Here is a 21,255-nt window from a genome sequence, read left to right as displayed (position 1 = left end):
TTTTCCAGCTCTGGATGGAATGATCTTCCCCTGCTCTGAAAGTGCACAGCCCATCCATCCCTAACCCTAGTCCTTATTCCCTTTATCCATCCCCTACCCAGAAGCCATCTCTCCCTCTTCTGGACTCCTGTACCACTTTAGATGAACTTCTGTGATTGTACGTATTACTGTCTATTTTGTATTTACCTATGGTGGACATTTCTTATCTCTCCTTTTTAAACTACTATAGAGCCATCTCTATGGTTTGGAAAGGTCACCTGATTGGGAATCTAAGGAACTGTGCTACAGGCAGCCTTGGGGAGACTATATGTTTTCTATGTTTTAGCTTCATCATGAATGAAATGAAACCAACATCTGCTTCACGAGATTCTTATGAGAACGTAATGATGTTATTTGTAATCTGTAAAGCACTGTGCACATGTGAAATAACATTTTAGCCTTGGGGTCAGGGTCCATGTTTTAGTCAACTTTTTATGTCTAACAAAATACTCAAGACATAGTAGGCGAGGTGCTCAATACATTTTTGTAAAATGAATGAACATGCTAACTCCTTGGTGAGATGAAACTGAATCATTTAAACCAATCTACAGGCATTTTCATTAATAATCTTACAGTCCTATCTACAGTCTCTCCCAGAGGTAAATAATGAAAGAATTTTTTAATAGCTGCAATTAAATGACTCACCTTGAGTTTTAACACAATCAATGGCTTATTTTATTACTAACATGACTTTTTTGATATCCCTGAGGTAAAAATTCTCTGTACTCAGGGCTATTTTTTCATAATTCACACAATTTGACAACCAAATTGACAAAAGTAAGAGAAAAAGAGGTGACTCCATTTAGTAAAGCAAAACAATACTCTGTTTTTCTTTTTTAAAATATTTTTACTATAAAAGGATTGTTTGAGTGAGTAAAACTGATAATTTTATAGTAAAATAAATCAATGCTCACCATGGTTTCACTCAGCTACAAATGTCAGGCAACCTAAAGAGAGAAATGAGTTCTCGGGTTTGTTTTTCTAGGAAAACAATTGTTGCTTTCCTGAAGACATTTCTCAGTACCAAAATATTCAACTGGACCATGGGAACTCTCCAAGACAGTGTTAAGGGTTGGAGGAAAAAAATGACTGCCATCCTCATATCTACTTGTGATGGGGTGTCCGTTTTTCAGAGATTTACATTCCAGAATACCAACAAATACAAATTCACCAAATTGAATAATAATTTTGTTTTTTTAAAAAACAATTATTAGATTGCTTTTAAAAAGATTAGAAATTTGGATTGGGTAGAAGAACACTGGGGATAGATGCAATTAAAGAAGTAAACGTTAAAGAAAAGTAAACAATTATTTTCAGAATTTTACACCTACACTACATAAACTATCATTTATGTATAAAAAAGTTAAGTAAGTAAAAGCAAAAGTACAGAACTGTGGGTCAACTATAATTACAATTATTATACGATACAGTGACGTATGAAGAAAATAATATGGATTATGGAATTAAAGATGAGTTTCTCATCCTTTTGAAATGTTCTTTCATGTTATTACCTTTATAATAACTAAAACTCAAAGAAGAAAAAAAGCCAAGATTTTTTTTTGCTAAAATCAGAAAAAATCAAAACAACATTTCATCATATGTGAAAATTATATGGAATTCAAATTTTGGCATGCACAGAGCTTTACTGGAACACAGCCATGCTCATGTGATTTCCATAATGTCCCTGGCTGCTTTTGTGCCACAGCAGCAGAGCTAAGTAGTGGTGACAGAGACCATATGGCCACACAGCCGAAAGCATACACTATCTAGCCCTCTGTGGAAAAAGTTTGCCAACTCTTGATCTAAAGTTCAGTGCCCATGAAGGTACACAATGTTTCTGTCTACATATGTGGCTGAACAAGTCTAAAAATTGAGTGGAAATATATAGTACATAAGTACAAAAATGATTTCATCTTCTATTTTGGTGTTTTTCACACTGAGTTCTGAGGAGTCCTACGGGTCAGGGTGACGTCTCTTTGTGAGCTGTGTGGCCAAGGTTCTGAGATTCTTCTCCCTCCTCCCAAAAAGAGTCATTCTGCTTTTATCCTTATAGATTGGGATACCACGTGCAATTTTATTTTAAAAACATTTTTCTTTTTTTCTTTTTTTTTTTTTTTTGAGATGGAGTCTCGCTCTGTCTCTCAGGGTGGAGTAGAGTGGCATGAACTTGGCTCGCTGCAACCTCTGCCTCCCGGGTTCAAGCAATTCTCTGCCTCAGTCTCCCGAGTAGCTGGGATTACAGGCACCTGCCACCATGCTTGGCTAATTTTTGTATTTTTTAGTAGAGATGGGGTTTCACCATCTTGGCTAGGCTGGTCTTGAACTCCTGACCTTGTGATCCACCCGCCTCGGCCTCCCAAAGTGCTGGGATTACAGGCGTGAGCCACCGCACTCGGCCTGAATAACATTTTTATTTCAAAAAAAAAAAAAAAGAGTTTAAAACTCACTGTGACCTATTTTATCTATGAGAGATGACTGCAGTATCAAGCAAGTTTCAAAGGCCATATATAAAAAGGAACCATTATGAACCTAAAACCACACAAAACCGGATTGAAAACCAATCAGCCCTATTTGCTGAGCACTATGTCATGAAATGAAACATAGGCAGCCAACATGGTGTATGAGGACTTGAGTTTTCTCATAGAGCACTTTCCTCCACCACAGCTTAACCCCGTGTGCACACAGCCCTGCTGTATACTTTATTAAATATATAAAATTACAGAGCAATTTGATTCACATTCCTGTATTATTGCCACACATCCATTTTCCTGGAGTTAGCGAAATCAAAAACTAAAGAAACTACAAACAGGGTGGCAGAGTACCTATAATTTATTTTCATAACTAATGAGCCATTAACAGGTACTTGAGGAGGTAATTAAAGGGAAATTGATAGGAGCTGACTGTGAGGATTGAAGTTTTCATGTTTGCTTTTTTAGTAAAGCAATAGTCTTCTATACTCCATTCAAAGCATCTGAAAAATTACTTTAGCCACGTCGTATGGAACTAGCAAACTGATATAGACTAGGTTCCATCTAAAAAAGCAGCTCTAAGACATTCCTACAAAGACTGAGTTTTGCTGAATGCCTGGGGCAGCCAGTAAGAAGACTGGCCTCTTCAACACTCAAATCTGGAAAGGTGGTAAGAGCTACTAGGGAAATGGGGAATTACCTGTGTGTTATATTTTAATGAATATATGTTGCAATGAGCATGAAAGGATCAAGTGGCTTCATTACCCATCTAACTTTTCTTACAGGGATTATATGAGGAAATTCATTACTTAAGCCACACACTGGCAAGGACACAGCCCTTGCTGAAAGTAATGCCAGTATTCATAATTCCACAGTCAAGTTTTTTTTTTTTTCCATATAAATGACTCTTAGAAATTGTATGACTCTATGGGAAAATTAAATTCCTACCATAAGTATTTACCTTACCTGCTGTTTTCCAATATCTTGATTATGCAAAGCCAACTTTGTATTTGCTTTCATTGTTCATCCAATAAGAAATTCCTAAAACAAGAAATGCTCTGTATAATCATCTGGTATATATTTTGGAATGCCTTAATTAGTTGTGTATTTTTTTCTGTCTCTATTTTCTCAACTTCTTACCTATTCTAAAAAGTTGTTTTAAATGTTCAAAAATAGTGAGCAAGGCAACTTACAAATGAACTTCGTTTTAAAATAAGAAGCAGGCTGGGCACAAGAGATCGAGGAAGAAATCGCATGCTACCAAGGGTTCTGATGATTTCATAATACTACAGCATGGCACAGTGGCTCAAGCCTGTAATCCCAGAACTTTGGGAGGCCGAGAAGGGAGGATCTTTTGAGGTCAGGAATATAAGACCAGCCTGGGTAACACTGCAAGTTCCTATCTCTCTAAAAATAAAAAAAAATAATAATAATAATTAGCCTGGTATGGTGGCATGCACCTATTGTACTAGCTACTCAGGAAGCTAAGGCTCCAGTAAGCTATGATCACACCCCATACTCAAGCCTGAGCCACACAGCTAGAACCTGTCTATAAATAAATAAATAAATAAATACTATGATGAAAGCTGAGCCGGGCGTGGTGACTCACCCCTGTAATCCCAGCACGGGAGGTCGAGGCGGGCAGATCACTTGAGCCCAAGAATTTGAGACCAGCCTGTGCAACATGGTGAAACCTTACCTCTACTAAAAATACAAAAATTAGCCGGATGTAGTGGTGTGCACCTGTAATCCCAGCTACTTAGGAGGCTGAGGCGGGAGGATTGCTTGAGCCCAGGAGGTGGAGATTGCAGCGAGCTGAGATCCCGCCACAGCACTCCAGCCTGGGCAATAGAGTGAGACCCTGTCACAAAAAAAAATAACAATACAATGAGTGAAACTCTCTCCCGCAGATCCACAGTGTGCAGCGTCTCTAAGAACACACTAACCACGTCACTGAACTTTTTTTGTAGTCAGACAAAAAGATTAAGACCAAGTCTCAAGCCACTGAAGAGGGGCTCTGGCAAGTCTGAAATATGCATATGAGCTAAGCTTCAGAGTATGAGAATTATGAGAATTTCCATCAAATCTGTTACTTGTGTTATAATTATCCTACAAGGATTTCTAGGAGACCGAGGGGAAAGCATTGCAATTTTATGCAGTCAAAATACAGCAAATAACCACTGCCACATACTCACCCCACACACTTACACACAAACACAAACGTACAGAAAACCTCTGGTTGCCGTTAAGCGTGTCAGGACAGAGTCACCAGTTTATCTGCAGTGATGGGGGACAGGAGCGGGGGGCGGGGGCTACGTCAGACGGCTTCTGCCGTTCTTCGCTTGCCCCCTGGTGGCCAACCACCTGAAGAAGGGCGCAGAAATTACCAAGAGAATTCCTCCTTCAGAGAACAGGAATTGACTGTTACATGGACAAAGAAAAGACATTTGAAACAGAACACAGAATTGTACAAACGGGTTAAGAATCATTATTTTAAATAATCCATCCACTCTCAAAAATTCAGCCTTTCAGACACATTGTCTATTTGTAACAATAAGGTATTAGAACATTCCAATCTAAATACAAAAGACTTGATTCCAAAAGTTACATTATCAATTTTGTTTTTACAACAAAGTGGAGAAAAACTACATGCTTACATTTTTTGGCATTCCCTTTTCCCCTAGTTCTTGCCCCCACAACCAACACACACACACACGCACACACACGCACAGTCCATGAAAAACAAAGAAATCCTTGCACGCTGAGTCTTCACAGACCACAGGCCTTTCTGTTACTTGAAGGCAACATTTTACAAAAGTAAAAACAAACAAAACCCTTAGAGCGTTGGCCAAAACTTGCTACAGACACAGTATCAACAATATTTGGAAATCCAAAAGTTTATCATTTCATAATTCACGTTTAAAAGTTATATGGATTCTTTACTCATGCAATCTGCATAACATTAGGTGCCACGTCACCATATGTAACTCAGGGGAACCAAAACAACTCACATATATTTCAAATTCTTTCCATTATTAATTAATAGAAATTATCAGAATGCCTGAAAAAGAACATGAAATGCAAAGTCAAGAGGACACAGTTCGCGTGCTGGCCTCATTCACTCACTCTGTTACTTTGCCCTGTAGACTTGCACACAGTCACAGTAACTTTCTCAACTGCAAAATTAGGGACTTGCAGGGAGAAATCCCCTTAGGTTTCCTGTAGTACTAATGCTAGTTGTTCTAAAAGGAACAGCAGATGAGTCACAACTTTCCATTTCCCTCGTTCATGGTGCCCTCAAGTGGTTCAGAGTAAAAATAAACTTTTGTTGTGTGTGTGTTTTAATTCTTGCCTATATGCAGGAGAACATTAAAGTCAGTGGCACCCGAACTTTTCGGATCAGTGTGATGGTTAATTTTATGTGCCAACTTGGCTAGGTCATGGTACCCACATATTTGATCTGACACCTAGATGTCTAGATGTCTCTGTGACTGTCTTTCAGATGACATTAACACTTAGCCAGTAGACTGTGAATAAAGCAAATTACCTTCCATGATATGGGTGACCCTCGTCCAATCAAAGGCCTTAAGAGAAAAAGACTGACTTCCTCCAAGGAAGAGGGAACTTTGCTAGCCTACTGCCTTTGGATTGGATCTGCAGCACCCACTCTTCCCTGGGTCTCCAGCCTGGCCTGCTCTGTGTGTGTGTGTGTGTGTGTGTGTGTGTGTGTGTGTGCATGTGTACCTGTGTGTGTGTGCGCGCATGTGTACCTGTGTGTGTGTACACACATCTTACTGCATCTTATTGGTTCTCTTTCTCTGGCTAGCACAATCAGTGATTCTCAAATGCTTACCAGAAACCGCTCATATATACCTCTCTCCAAAGTGAAGACTTCTGCAAGAAATGAGACTCACTGGTGATGAGTGTGTAACCACATGGAGGAGGTGGAGGCAGAACAAAGGCTTGAGAGCCACTCTTGTATATAAGTAAACAAGGCACACTCTCCTCAACAGGCAGTCTCCACACATCCACAATGGGTGCCCCAAGTGGGGGCTGCAGAGAAAGGCCAAAACCCCTGGAATGCGAAGCACAGTTTTGAGCAAGAGCATTACTGTGCTGCTTTAAGGACATGGGGGCTCACACACTGGCGAGGCTGTGGCAAAACTCTCACAGAGTAATCTGGCCATTTGTGATAAGCAACTTGATTTGCTCATATCTTTGATGTAGTAGTTTCATTTTTATGTAAATAACAGGTTTATCAACAAAGATTTATATGGATATGTTCATCTCAGTGTAATTTATAATAAATCTCAAAATGATCTAAAAGTAATGAAATAATAAATCAAGACACATCCATAAATGTATTGTTTATGGTCATTAAAAATATTTGAAATATTTTATGTATTTTTTTAATAAATTTCATTTATTTAAATATTTCAATATATTTATTGAATATATTTAAATATTTCAATACAGTTATTGAATTATTGAAATATTTCAATACAGTTATTGGATAATTTAAATATTTCAATACAGTTATTGGATAATTTAAATATTTCAATACAGTTATTGGATATATTGAAATATTTCAATACAGTTATTGGATATATTGAAATATTTCAATACAGTTATTGGATATATTGAAATATTTCAATACAGTTATTGGATATATTGAAATATTTCAATACAGTTATTGGATATATTGAAATATTTCAATACAGTTATTGGATATATTGAAATATTTCAATACAGTTATTGGATATATTGAAATATTTCAATATAGTTATTGAATATATTGAAATAAATATTTCAATATAGTTATTGAATATATTGAAATAAATATTTCAATAAATTAAATAAAAATAATAAATACTAAAAATCTATTTAGCCAATATATTTATTGAAATATTTAAAGAGAAAAAAGGAGATAAATTTAACATATTTTCAATGTAAAAATTATCACTAAATACAAAAGTGGTGATTTTCTGTTTTAATTTTAATTTTCTGTATTTTTCTAACTAATCCACAATGAATATGTGCTATCTCAGAACTCAAGGTAAAATTGTCCTAAAAAAGTGAGTGCCACTGAACAGACACCCACGTCTGCACACCCATGTCCACAGCAGCATCATAGCCAAAAAGTGGAAACAACTCAAGGGTCCATCCACAGATGAACAGATAAACAAAATTTGGTATACACACACGATGGAGTATTTATTATTCAGCCTTGAAAAGGAATGAAATTTTAATATGTGCTACAACATGCATGGAGGCCAGGTGTGGTGGCTCATGTGTGTAATCCCAGCACTTTGGGAGGCTGAGGCAGGGGGATCACTTGAGGGCAGGGGGATCACTTGAGGCCAGAAGTTCAAGACCAGCCTGGCCAACATAGTGAAACCTCGTCTCTACCAAAAATACAAAAATTAGCCAGGCGTGGTGGTGCATGTCTGTAATCCCAGCTACGTGGGAGGCTGAGGCAGGAAAACCACTTGAACCCGGAAGGCAGAAGTTGCAGTGAGTCAAGATTGTGCCACTGAACTTCAGCCTGAGTGACAGAGAGAGACTCTATCTCAAAGAAAAAAAAAAAAAAGCACGGACCCTGAAATAGTATGCTTAGTGAGATAAGCCAGATACAGGACAAATACTGTATGATTCCACTTACAGGAAGTACCTAGAATAGGAAACTCCATAAGGCAGCAAGTAGAATAAAGGGTGCCAGGGGATGGGAGTTCTTATTTAATAGGTATAGACAGTGGTGATGGTTACCTGACATTGTGAATGTATTTAATGTTACTGAATTGTACACTTATGAATGATTTACATGATCTATATTAAGGGTTATGTATATTTTTCCACAATTAAAAATAAAGGGAATGGCCTGGGATGCTCTTCCCCACTCCCCGAGAAAGCTCCAAGGATTCCCCCATTTCTGCTCCCAGAAGTCTTTCCTTCTGCTACTAATCTTCACTCAGCAGCACAGATGTCAGTCTATGTGTTTATCCCCACTCTTGTACAGTGCTACCTGTATGAGTCATAAGAAGCAGGGATGTGCTCTGATTAATCCTGTATAAGCAGCACACAGTACAATACTGGCACACAGTAGGTACTCAAAACACCGTCTTCCTGGAATTATTATATAAAAGACAGAAAAGACAATCCATTCCAAGGTGTACCAAACCTGTTTAGTCAAATTAGAAGCAAATATTCCAGATGAATCTTAGCGTCCCTAAGTGAAGTTTTGTAGTTCCACTGAGCCAACTAGGAGATTTCCAATATCAGAGTGTCTAATAGTATGCCTGCTTTTTCACCTTCATGAGGCTGTCATGAAAAGTCACTGACCCCACCACGAAATGGGAGATGGTGACTGCGATGGACACTGCTGATGCTCACTAATACCAGGTCACCCCTTCCCAGGACATGGAAGACTACCCTTCCCAGATCCCTTCCCATTGATGGGGCCATGTGATGGGGTCTGGATAATGGCTGAGGCATCAGAAAGCCCCTGAGCCCCCTCACATTGTTCACATTCATAGAAAGCAGAGTTGTGCCCTAAGATTGCAGCAGCCTGGACCATAGACTTTGCAGAAGAAGAAATGAGGCTTAATGTGTTAAGCCACTGAGATGTTACTTCAGCATAAAACAGCCTATGCTGCTAACGTAGTGACACTCCTTATGTTTATTTTTAGTGGTCCTCAGACCACTGTTGCTGCTGAAACTCACTACACCACAACCATACCCACTGACTTGCAGAAGAGGATCTGCGGTGCAACCTCAGAGGATAAAGCAATCCCTACAAGCCAGGAGAAGAAGAGTCCAAACAACAAATATCAAAGTCAATGACTCTCACAATAGGCAAAGGATTTGAACAGACATTTATCCAAAGGCTATGATAAATAGCCAAAAAGCACATGAAAAGACGCTCAACATCATGAGTCACCAGGAGATCGCAGATCAAAACTGCAGTGGGATACCACTTTCCACCCACTAGGATGGCTCAGATAAAAAAAAAAAATGGCAGTAACAAGTGTTGGTGAGGATGTAGAGGAATCAGAACCCTTACACAATGCTGGTGAGATTGTAAAATGGTACAGCCATGTGAGAACAGCCTGGAAGTCCTTCAAAAGGTTAAACATGCAGTTACCATATGACCCAGCAATTCCGCTCCTAGGTGTATACCCAAGAAAAATGAAAACATATGTCACACAAAGACTTGTATGGGAATGTTTGTAGCTGCATTACTCTTAATAGCCAAAAACTGGAAACAAGTCAACCCAGATCCTTTCCCTCACAGACCCCACAGGAGGTCTACAGGGAGGTGTGACTAGCTCTGCATCCCTGGAGTCACACAGTAGGCTGGTGGCAGAGCCAATTCCAGTGTTCTTTCTATTACAATAATTTGCCTCCAGTAACAATGTGAGGAACAATAACAGGAAGAGATTGAAAACAGATAGACATTAATTAATATATTTAAAAACTATTACTGGACATTAATTAATTAATTAAAAATCTATTGGTTTGGCCGGGCATGGTGGCTCACACCTGTAATCCCAGCACTTTGGGAGGCTGAGACAGGTGGATCATGAGGTCAGGAGATCAAGACCATCCTGGCTAACATGGTGAAACCCCATCTCTACTAAAAATACAAAAAACTTAGCCAGGTGTGGTGGCAGGCGCCTGTAGTCCCAGCTACTCGGAGGCTGAGGCAGGAGAATGGCGTGAACCTGGAGGCAGAGCTTGTAGTGAGCTGAGATCACGCCACCGCACTCCAGCCTGGGCAACAGAGCGAGACTCCGTCTCAAAAAAAAAAAAAAAAAAATCTATTGGTTGCCAGGCACTATGATGAAGTTTTAGGACATTATTATCTTCTTTGCCTATTCTCAGATGAAAAAGGTGAAGTTCAAAAAAAAAAAATAGGTAACTTGCCTGAGGGTCACATAATTGTTAAGAAGAGGAGCTAGAATTCAATCTCACCTATGCTCTGCTTCAAGACACTATGTTTCCTCTCCATGACACGGTATTGCATCAAACTCTGAAGATCTTCTCCTCTGTGCATCCTTCCTATCCACCCCAGCCCCAACGTCGGAAATTCCTGGCTCATCCACGGGTTCCCCAGAGCACCTGGCCCACATCTCACTGCTTCAGTAACCCTGGATCACAAAGATTACCTGTCTCTTCCACCATAAACTTGAAGCTTCTTGAGGTAGGAATCTCAGTTCCTAGCACAGTACCTGACACAGAGTAAGTGCTAAATATTGCTTGTTGAACGAATAAATGGAATGAATGAATGTGTCACATTGAAATTCAAGGCAAGCAGCTAATGTTCAAGAGACTTTGTGTTCTCTTTGCCTAACATGACTATCATTGTAAGACCAAAAGAACACGGAATAGGCACAGATCTTCATGACTATTCTGAGCGACAACTGGGGAATATAAAGAATTTACAGCCACCAGCCTTCCTTCCCTTATATAAATGCACAGAACCTGCGTGTTTCATGCCACTGACTCACACGAGCCAAGACGGCAGCCTGGGAGCCATTCCAACTCCACACCTCTCCCACCTCCACTCCACCTCCAGACTGTAGGAAGCGTGTTAACCTCTCACAACAAAGATTGCCAGCAGATCCAGGCTGCTCTGGCTGGGGAAAATAAGCCACAAACAAGGTAGTCACAGGCTGATCAACTATCTAACAGGCTGCGTGGTGCAAAACTTCAGAGATCCAAAACGGTCTGTGTGAAGCATGGGAATATTTAGAAATCCATTAATTCAAAACACATCGATTACTACAATATTTTGGGGCCACGCCAGGCTGTGACAGAGAAACAAAAGGAAATCAGTGAATGCTTTACTGCTGATGAAATGCTCCTCTCCTGGGAAGCAAGTAACGCTGCTGTAGCCATTCTACAGATGGAGAAGCTGAGGCTTGAAGAGATCCAGTGGCTTGCCAGAAGAGGCTGGTTCTAAGGAGGAGAAATACATTCATGCCTGGATTTTGTGACAACACCTTCTCACATTCTTTCTACCTGCTTTGGTGAAACTCTGGTATGCTTGGAATGAAAAAAAAAAACTCCTGCAGAAATATAAAAGCATGTATCATTTTCATCAGCCCTGATGCCGCCTTGCCAATGCTATTTCTCTGTTGCAACCACTTGAAACCATTTCTTCTGACATACCAGTGTTTGCATTTGGATTTCCTCAGAATGTTTCCCCTCTAACCTGAAGGTCTTAAAGGGTGGGATATAGAGAAGAGATTAAGGAATGTTTGATCTTTTATGTGGGAAAATATCTAGGCTATGAGCTTACCTGGGGAAACAACTTTTTAAGAGTAATTCAAAAACCCCCACCAGTTTCATCATTACCAAGCAGAGTTAGACATTCTTTGATGATGCTAGACCTGAGCGTTCTGCTAAGTAACCACGAAAGGAATCCTGACAGGTCACACCATAATCACGGGGCAGGCTGCAAAGCACAAAAGCTCCTACAAAATCAGGAAGAGTCTGGACTTGACTTCTTGCAAGCGGTTATTAGGCAATAAAAAAAGAACTGTCGCTGAATTTAGAAAGACAATTAAGAACTGAGAGCATCAATGTTCAAACTTACTGAACCGTGTCCATTTCACAGGGGAAATTTCAGGTAGACCATCGCCATGGATAATCCGTATTTGGTAACAAATTAGCAAAATATTCTTAATAGCTGACTAATATTCCTATTGGAGACTGAAAAACATCAGCATGCTGTAACAGGTTTTGAAGGAATCTGTAGTGTAGTGTTTGGTCTGCAGAGGTGAAGTTAAAAGGAGATATCACTGTTCCTTAAATATATATGAAGGGATTGTGTGTAAAGTTTACCTCATCTTCTTTTTTTTTTTTTTTTTTTTTTTTTTGAGACGGAGTCTCGCTCTGTCGCCCAGGCTAGAGTGCAGTGGCGCAATCTCGGCTCACTGCAAGCTCCGCCTCCCGGGTTCACGCCATTCTCCTGCCTCAGCCTCTCCGAGTAGCTGGGACTACAGGCGCCCGCCACCGCGCCCGGCTAATTTTTTGTATTTTTAGTAGAGACGGGGTTTCACCGTGGTCTCGATCTCCTGACCTCGTGATCCGCCCGCCTCGGCCTCCCAAAGTGCTGGGATTACAAGCGTGAGCCACCGCGCCCGGCCATCTTCTTTTTAATTGAGCCGAGAGTCAGAGGAAAAGCTTAACGACAGTAAAGAGCCAGTTATAGGCCGGGTGCGGTGGCTCACGCCTCTAATCCCAGCACTTTGGGAGGCCAAGGTGGGCGGATCACTTGAGGTCAGGAGTTCAAGACCAGCCTGGCCAACATGGTAAAACCTGTCTCTACTAAAAATACAAAAATTAGCCGGGCATGGTGGCGGGCACCTGTAATCCCAGTTACTTGGCAGGCTGAGGCAGGAGAATCACTTGAACCCAGGAGGCAGAGGTTGCAGTGAGCCGAGATCATGCCACTACACTCCAGCCTGGGTGACAGAGCAAGACTCCGTCTCAAAAAAAAAAAAAAAGTCGGTTATAGGCTACTAAGAAGCTGCAGAATATAGCTTTCTGGAGTTTTAAAAAACTGGATGAAGTATTATATTCCTTAGATAATTTCAAGAGTCTTCTCTAACAGTGAGAAGCATGCAACTAGGTCCCAAAATGGGGTTAGTAATATTTAGAGTCCCTGCTTTCAGAAACAAATAGAAATCAATGAGCTCCAGGGCCAGGTGTGGTGACTCCTGCCTGTAATCCCAGCACTTTGGGAGGCCATGCTGGGCGGATCACCTGAGATCAGGAGTTCGAGACCAGCCTGGTCAATATGGTGAAACCCTGTCTCTACCAAAAATACAAAAATTAGCCAGGCATGGTGACGAGCACCTGTAATCCCAGTTACTCAGGAGGCTGAGGCAGAAGAATCACTTGAACCTAGCAGGCAGAGGTTGTAGTGGGCCAAGATTGCTCCATTGCACTCCAGCCTGGGCGACAAGAGTGAAACTCCGTCTCAAAAAATAATAATAAATAAAAAAAAGAAGAAGAAATGAATGAACTGCAGAATTCAACAGAGGAAGCTTCAGGGAGGGTGCGAGGAGGGGACTAAAGCCTGAAAACAGGAAAAATTGGGGCAGAGCTGTCCCGGGAGAGAAAAGAGGAAGTACAAAGCCTCGGAAATGAAACCAGGGTGTGTTTAGAGCCGCCCAAACAGGAACTAACGCAGAGAAGCTTAACAAAATTTATTTATCTACGTATTTACTTTTAGTGTTTTTTGTCTATATCCGTGGGGTACAAGTGCATTTTGCTACCTGATCTATTGCATCGTGGTGAAGTCAGGGCCCTCAGCGCATCCATCACTGACAAAATTTATTTTTAAGAATTATACAGCACAGAAGATTTTTTATAAACTAGAAGTTGATTATTTACTGTACCACAAAATTCTAATACTTAGCAAAATATTTCTAGACCATTCTTTTCACCATTATTTAAGTCTGATATTCACCAAAAAAAAAAAAAAATGTACATAGTTCTAAACTTTCCATCAGGGTTTTCTAATGTTCATGAACAATGCCCATGGTCCACACAATTATTTGTGTTTTCTGGTACTGCCTAACCATCTGTTTCCTGATTGGAGCTGCAATTTGGCAATGTCCATAATGTAAGATTCCAAGTTCAAGGCAAAATTGGGGCCAGAAATGAGGAAAGGCACAAGAGCCAAGCTTCTTTCCTGCCACAATTTTCCTTACATGTGTGCAATTTCTGTGGGTGTGTTTTGTACAGGACAACGTTTTTAACCTACTGTATCCTGCCTTTCAAATCGTCTTCTCTCCTGTAGACCTTTAGCAATAAACAACTCTCACTGAAATCTTCCATCCCCCCACCATCCCCCCTCACCCCTCCACCAGGAAGGGGAAAAGCCAATACCCTCCAAGCCAGCTGCTCAGGCCCGGAGTTCAGCCCCACGTGCTTGGCCATCTCCACCGAGGCCTAACCCGGAATCCCAGGATTCTTCTACTGCCAGCCTGGGAAGGATCTAAACACCAAAGGCTGCAATTTTGAAACTGAAAACTGTTCAATCATATACAGCTAGCCAAAAAAAAAAAAAAAAAAAAATTCTAAAAAGGCAGACCTGCCTGTTACAACCTCTGAAAATGTTTTGCACAGCATTCTTACCCAGTCTTCCCCTACTGGTGTGGATCAGGTGACCCTCAAAGCAGAACAAACGTCCTATTGTTGGAGGAGGGCCCTTAATGACTGCTTTTCAGCTGAGAGTGAAGTTCGTGACTAATTTCTTTTCAATGAGCCATTGGCCTATGATGAAAGATATGTTTTCCACCTCAGCTAATTTCAACCAACAGATATACATATATCACCCTCACATATACCCTCAGCTAACTGCCACACAAGGAGTGACTACTGGCCAGGCCAGACCAGCCCTGGGCACATCAAAAGGGCAGGGTCAAAGGTAAAGCCAGCCTGGGGTCATGGCCAAGGTCAAAGGATAAGAACCCTCATGACCATCTCTCCCAGCCCTGGCACAGAGGACTTCACTGGACACCCTCCTTCCCACAGAAGAACACAGCTGTAGTTGCATTTTATCACCCAGTGGAATTCAGAATACAAGATAACACCCATAGTAGCAAACTCTCAGTGCCCCTAGAATGTAATTCAGTCAAACTAAGAGTGTAAAAACCCCATGTGCTTGCATTTGGCCAATGAGGGGGAATTCTTTTAGTTATAGTTAGAACGGTATGTTACTCCTAGCCCAATTTGCTACTGTGTGCAAGGAAAGCAAGTTAGCAGAAAAGCAAGTAACAACGCACCAGGTGACCCTAGGTACCTTGACGGGGGCGGGGAAGTGAGATTAGTTCTGCTCAGACACTGGAAATAGCCCTACCTCCCTGAGACACTGTGCTCAGAGCCACATAAAAATCCATTGACAGCCCAGAAATAGTCACAATCAGCACAACTTCAGCAACAGTGCAGTAAAGATCTAAAGGACTCGCCAATTCTACCCCATCACTCACACCTGCAAGAAGGGGGAGCAGGCCCAGTAATGGCCATCTTCAGCATTCCATGAGGAAACGTCTCTGAAACACCCAGCACACATAGCAGATGCTCAGCAAGTGTCCACTTTTCTTTGTGTCTCTTTGGGAGTGTAAGTTCCTTGGCCAGGAGAGGAGAATTATTCTGTTTCATTTCCAACACATAACAGAAAATCTAATTATAAAGTTCATTACAATCAGGATCCGTTAGGTGCATTTGGTTGCAAGTAACAGAAACCTCAGGTCAAGCTGGCTGAAAATTACAGGGAACAATGTATTGACTCCTCTAACTGTGAACTCCTGAGGTGGGGCTGGAATTGAAGGCCTTGGCCCATGGCTAAGACAATGTGACCAAGGGCTGATTTTCATAAGAAATTTAAAGTGTACTGTGTTACCTATGCTGGTGACTGACAGTTTAACACAAAGACATGAGGGAGACGTGCCACCGAATGCAAAGGGAATGAGGAGCATTAAATAATCTTGCGCATAGAAGTTTTCTAGTTATGTATAACAGTACCCTAGATTCTGGGGGTTGGAAAGGCCTGCAAGTGTGACAAAGACAATCAAATGACAAGGGACTAGAAGTTTCAACAAAAAGAGAAAGGAAACGGCTTTTTCCACGTTCTCTCTTCTTTCCTTTCTGCTACTACTGCAACTCACAATCTCACCACAGTCTTAAAGAATGTTGAATGTAGAGATGAATGTTTTTAATTTTTCAAAAATAAGAATGTGTATGTTTCGAAGCATAATAGATTAACTAAATGCCTCATAAAAAATCTTGTAGTTTCATGATTCAGTTTCAAAAATAACTTATAATGAGCATTAAAAATAATTCAGATATAAGTCAAATATAATTTCTCTCATCAAAGAAAAAGATGACAGATTTTTAAAAACAGAAGACCACTTTCTTTGGATAGGAAAAGAGCAAAAGTTTATTTCTAAATTCTCTTGTTTCTTAATGCTAATTGGCAAAATATCTGCGGAGAAAATTAGTCAACTTTATAAATGCTGCCATAAAACAGCTGAAATCAGCAAATTGCTAATCTCCTTGTTGGCACCCAAGCCAAACTGCTTTCCTTCTTCTGCCTGTTACAACTTAAATCTACCTGACAAAACGCATGCGTCTGCAGCACCAGGTCTGGCGTCCATGGTAGATTTTTTACAAGATACCCATGATTCTCTGTCTAGTTTTAAAGTATGATCTTGGTTAAATACAGAAAAAAACTCCATCAGGCTCAAGGTAAATCACAATACTCTACTTTGAATTTGGCAAGGCCCCCCAAACAACGCGATGAATAATTTCAAAGCAAACAGAAATATTTCACAGAAGTTCATTTTTCCAGTTCTCTGAATGCTGGCTCATTTGTCAAGACATTTTCAGTACCAAGAGCCAGCCTGAATAATAAAAGCATGTACCTAAAAACTTAAATCTGTCGCCTCTGGGATTACGCCCTAAAAGCATGGATTTACCCCACTGCGTTCATTGACTTTACTCAAACACCCTGTCATCATTCAATACACCTCCCCAAGTTTCTGACCATTTTTTTTATAAAGGGGGGAAAAGCCAACATAACAACTTGCAAGAAAAATCAAGTGGAAGAGTAGAGACGAAGAATGAAATACAGGAAATAGACATGTTGGACTGAATATGACTGAAGAATCTAAACACATCCCCCGAGCCACACCCATCCTCTTTTCCTGGGGCTGTTTCTTCCTCCCACCTTCCCCAGCCCTGTCAAGATTCTACCGCTGTGTCACTCACCCAAACTTATGACTTCAGAGGCAAAATGCACCAACACCCTCTGCCAGTTTCTGAGTCCACCCTGTCATCACAGCCAGCTGGCAGCTCCTTGGAAGTCTCTTTCTCCAGCCTCAAACCGCGCTTTGCAAACATGGGCACAATAAACATTTGCTGAATAAAGTGCAACAAGTACACAACATTTTCAGGTACTTTGCTTTAAAATTCATTCTCAAAAATAGACTGTCTTTTGTTGGGATCCTGATTTGAGAAAATGAACTGTAAAAAAAAGTTTATGCAAATATCAGAGAAATTTAAACACAAACAGGATAGCTGGTATTAAGGAATTACCAATAATACGATACTTTTAAGTCTGATAATGGCATTGAGGTTATACTGGGGGAATAAAGGCCGTCTTTTTTCTTCTTTCTTTCTTTCCTTCCTTCCTTTCTTTCTTTCCTTCCTTCCTTCCTTCTTTCTTTCTTTCTTTGGCAGGATTTCATTCCATCACCAAGGCTGAAACGCAGTGGTGTGCATAGCTCACTGCAGCTTTGAACTGGGTTCAAGCAATCCTCCTGCCTCAGCCTCTCGAGCAGCTGGGACTACAGACACGTGACACCACTCCTGGCCCATCTTTTTGAAATATATTTACAAAATATGTACAAGTTCATTGTAAATACAATCGCTAATGTGTTGTCTTTACAATAGTATGATGTCCGAGATTTGTTTCAAAATAACCCAAAGTGAAGATAGAGGTGACAGCACCAATGAAACAAGATGGGCCATGTGTTGATTACATTAAAGCTGAGTACAGAGGAACTCATTCTCTCATTCCCTCCAATTCTTTGTTTTTTAAATTTTTTTTTTTTTTTTTTTTTTTTTTTTTTAGAGACGGTCTCATTATGTCACCCAGCCTGGAGTGCAGTTGTATGATCCTAGCTTGCTGCAGCTTCAAACTCCTGGGTTTGAGCAATCCTCACGCCTCAACCTCCCTAGTAGACTACAGGTACGTGTCACTACACGTGGCTAATTTCCTCATTTTCTGTAGACTGGGGTCTTGCTGTGTTGCCCAGGCTAGTCTTGAACTCCTGGCCTCAAGTGATGCTCCCTCCTTGGCCTCCCAAAGTGCTAGGATTACAGATGTGAGCCACCACACCCACGCTATCCCATTTCTATAAATGACTGACATTTTTCATAACAATAAAATAGGGGTTATTTTTATTTCGGTGCTATAAAAATACAGTGGTTGCAGCCAGACTTTCTGAGTTCAAATACTGACTATACTACATAACAGCTAGGTGACCTTGGGCACCTAACCACTCTGTGCCTCAGTTTCCTCAGATGGTGTTAATGACAGCCAATACCTCAAAGCTCTGTTGAGAAGGTTAAATAAGTCATATTATATTTAATGCCTGGCATATCGTAAATACTTATAAATTTGCTATTACTATTATTACCATTACCGCTACTACTATCACGGCCTTTTGCCTTATGATTATCTGTTGAGCAGCAAGCTCAATGCTGAGATCAGAGAGGAACATAAAACACAGCCTTTCTCTTTTGAGGGTCTTTGGTCCAGCTGGGGATTCCAGACACAGAGAAAAGAAAGAGAAATAGCATTTATCCAAACACATTCTATGTAGTGGGCACTGTGTATTCTCCCACTTAAGCCTCCCCAAACCCTGCGGGACAGATTCTACAGTTGGGAAAACTGAAGTTGAGGGCGATGCTGTGACCTGCCAGGGCCACGTCACTAGCAGGCAGCCGTCCCAGGGCTGTGTGATGCCAAGCTCTTGCTCTTTCGACAAGCTAATGGCTCGTATTTGAAAGGAGTGAAGTGGTGTAGAGAATACAAGCCATGGAAATGGAAAGCAGAGAGGTTGCACTTACTCAGCAGGGAGGTCAGAGCGGCAGCTTTCGCAGGGAAGACGAACTGTGCCTCGAAGGCCAGTGATGGGGACAGGGAGTCGCTGGAGCCAGAGGCTGCCTGAGTATCCCCCGAGATAGATGAGCAAGCCATTCTCAGGGGAACAGGTTCGCTGATGAGGACAGTGAGGGGCAAGGCTCAGGGAAACCATGGAGGGGTCTGGACTACCAGTGGCGATGAGAACAGAAAGAAGTGCCCCAACAGAAAGAGAAAAAAGACCAAAACCGGATGGAACCCGGCAGCTGAGTCTGTTTTCTCAAACGTGGTCCTCGAATCAACTGCACTGGAATCATCTGAGGAGCAAAATGAAAATGAAATGCAGGTTCCCAGCCCCACTCCTGCTCTGCTGAGCTGGAGTCCCTGGGAGTGGGCCCAGGAGTCTGTGTTTTGACATGTTCCCCTGATGAGTCTGTTGTGCACTAAAAACTGAGAACTTCTAGATTAGACAAACAGGAAAGAGCAGAAGAGGTGATAGATTACCCAAAGGTTTCAGCGACTGCAAATGGTGTCGATTTTCAGCTCACAGCCAAAGACCCTTCTCGCACCTTCTCCCCACCATTTGCCAAACTGACTGCCATACTCGTTCCCAGACTAAACTTCCCCAAACACTGCTTTTATCATACCCTGCCTGTGCTCAGGAGCCCACAGCAGCTTTCCACTGCTTGAAGCATTAAATCTGAACCCCTCCCTGGCAAAGTCCAGCCCCAGCCACCTCCGAGCTGCAGACCCTGACTCCTGCTCCACTAGGTCTAGGTCGCCCGTCCCGTCAAGCTATCCTCAGAAAATAACAACGGAAGCCTGCGCTCAGGGCTTCACTGCGAGTCCTGGGACACAGAGGACAGGCAGGGAGGGGTTGGGCACTGCACCCATGTTGGCAGGACAGAGGCACGGACACACACACACCTACAGCGAGGGTGGCTGCCTGCACTCAGGCCTGAGGGAAGCCTCTCTCCAACCTCTGAAGGTTGCCTGCCACCCAGTGCAAGCCTGTTTTGCGGTCCAGGGATGCTAGGAGATGGCATGAGCTGACCGCTGCCATCCCCAGCACGCGCTTCACACAGGTCAAGGGATGGCTCAGCTGTGTGAAGGCTGACCGCTCCCGGCCCACCTTCCTCCCAAACTACTGCTTGGGAGGCCTCATCAGCTATGTCTCACTCCTAAGAACACGTCCTTCCTTCCTCACTCACAGCCTCTCCTCCTCATGCGTAATTAGCTCAAGATCCTCAAAGCAAAATAAGCTGGAATAATGTCCCAGCAGTCCTCATGGTGGACCTGAGACCGTCCACCACGACCTCCTGACACCATGGGGTGACCTTGGACACTCAGTCCTAGCTCTGCCTCTTTTCAGTAAGTGTCTTTGATGAGCAGCCTCCTTGGTCCTTAAGAGCCAGGGATTATCCACCATGTTCCTCCCCGATCCCCAAGCTCAAGATTGTGTGAGGAGACAGGGGATGTGGGGACATTCCGATTGTGCAGGCTAAGAAGAGAACCCACTTGTGATTGCACACTTAGTCCAGGGCAAGGGTCACGATCAAGCTCTATCGGTCCCCTCCCCTCACGAGCTCACAGCACTTGCCTGGAAGCCCCCATCTGAGCACTTAACCACCAGCCACAGTCTGCTGCCCTGCGTGTCTGGGGAAGCCCTGAGTCCTGAGCAGCTGGAACTAAATGCATGATGTCTCCTGCCTCTCCCATGGCGCCTAGTATTGGTGCATCACACAATACATACTAAACAAATGCTCTATTGGTTCAGATTCTGTTATTTTTACAAAATGCACATTTTACTCTGTGCTTCCCTCGAAAGTTTATCCCATGTCAAATAAATATAATTTCTGTTTACCAGTTTATTGCAAATTAAGAAACTTTTCTATAATCACACAATAATATCTTTTTTTAAATTTTATTATTACTATACTTTAAGTTTTAGGGTACATGAATCACACAATAATATCTTTGTGGTTGTTTATTTGAGAAGCTCTGAGAGTTCATCCAGATGGCTGGCCGTTCCACTTCCCTCTCTCCAGCATGCCTTTTCAAATCAGATGTAACAGAAATTCACCT

General features: G+C 41.8%; 1 protein-coding gene across 4 annotated transcripts in view; it reads right to left on the bottom strand.

Moving 5' to 3' along the window:
- STOX2 (storkhead box 2) overlaps positions 1-21,255 on the bottom strand; it is a 226,206-nt gene that overhangs the window by 178,835 nt on the left and 26,116 nt on the right. Inside the window, exons 1-2 of one of the 4 annotated variants that reach the window (XM_055276513.2) lie at positions 4,703-4,743; positions 3,474-3,548 (exon numbers count right to left, since the gene is read on the bottom strand). The exons of the other annotated variants lie outside the window; for them this stretch is intronic. The gene's annotated coding sequence lies outside the window, so the exon portion shown is untranslated. Of the gene's footprint in view, positions 1-3,473; positions 3,549-4,702; positions 4,744-21,255 lie in introns of those variants that run through there. 4 annotated transcript variants of the gene reach the window in all.

This window comes from Symphalangus syndactylus, chromosome 4 (assembly GCF_028878055.3).
Source record: "Symphalangus syndactylus isolate Jambi chromosome 4, NHGRI_mSymSyn1-v2.1_pri, whole genome shotgun sequence".
Classification (NCBI taxonomy): Eukaryota; Metazoa; Chordata; class Mammalia; order Primates; family Hylobatidae; genus Symphalangus; species Symphalangus syndactylus.
The sequence above is the reverse complement of the archived record's forward strand: the minus strand, read 5'-3'. Positions and strand labels throughout refer to the sequence as shown.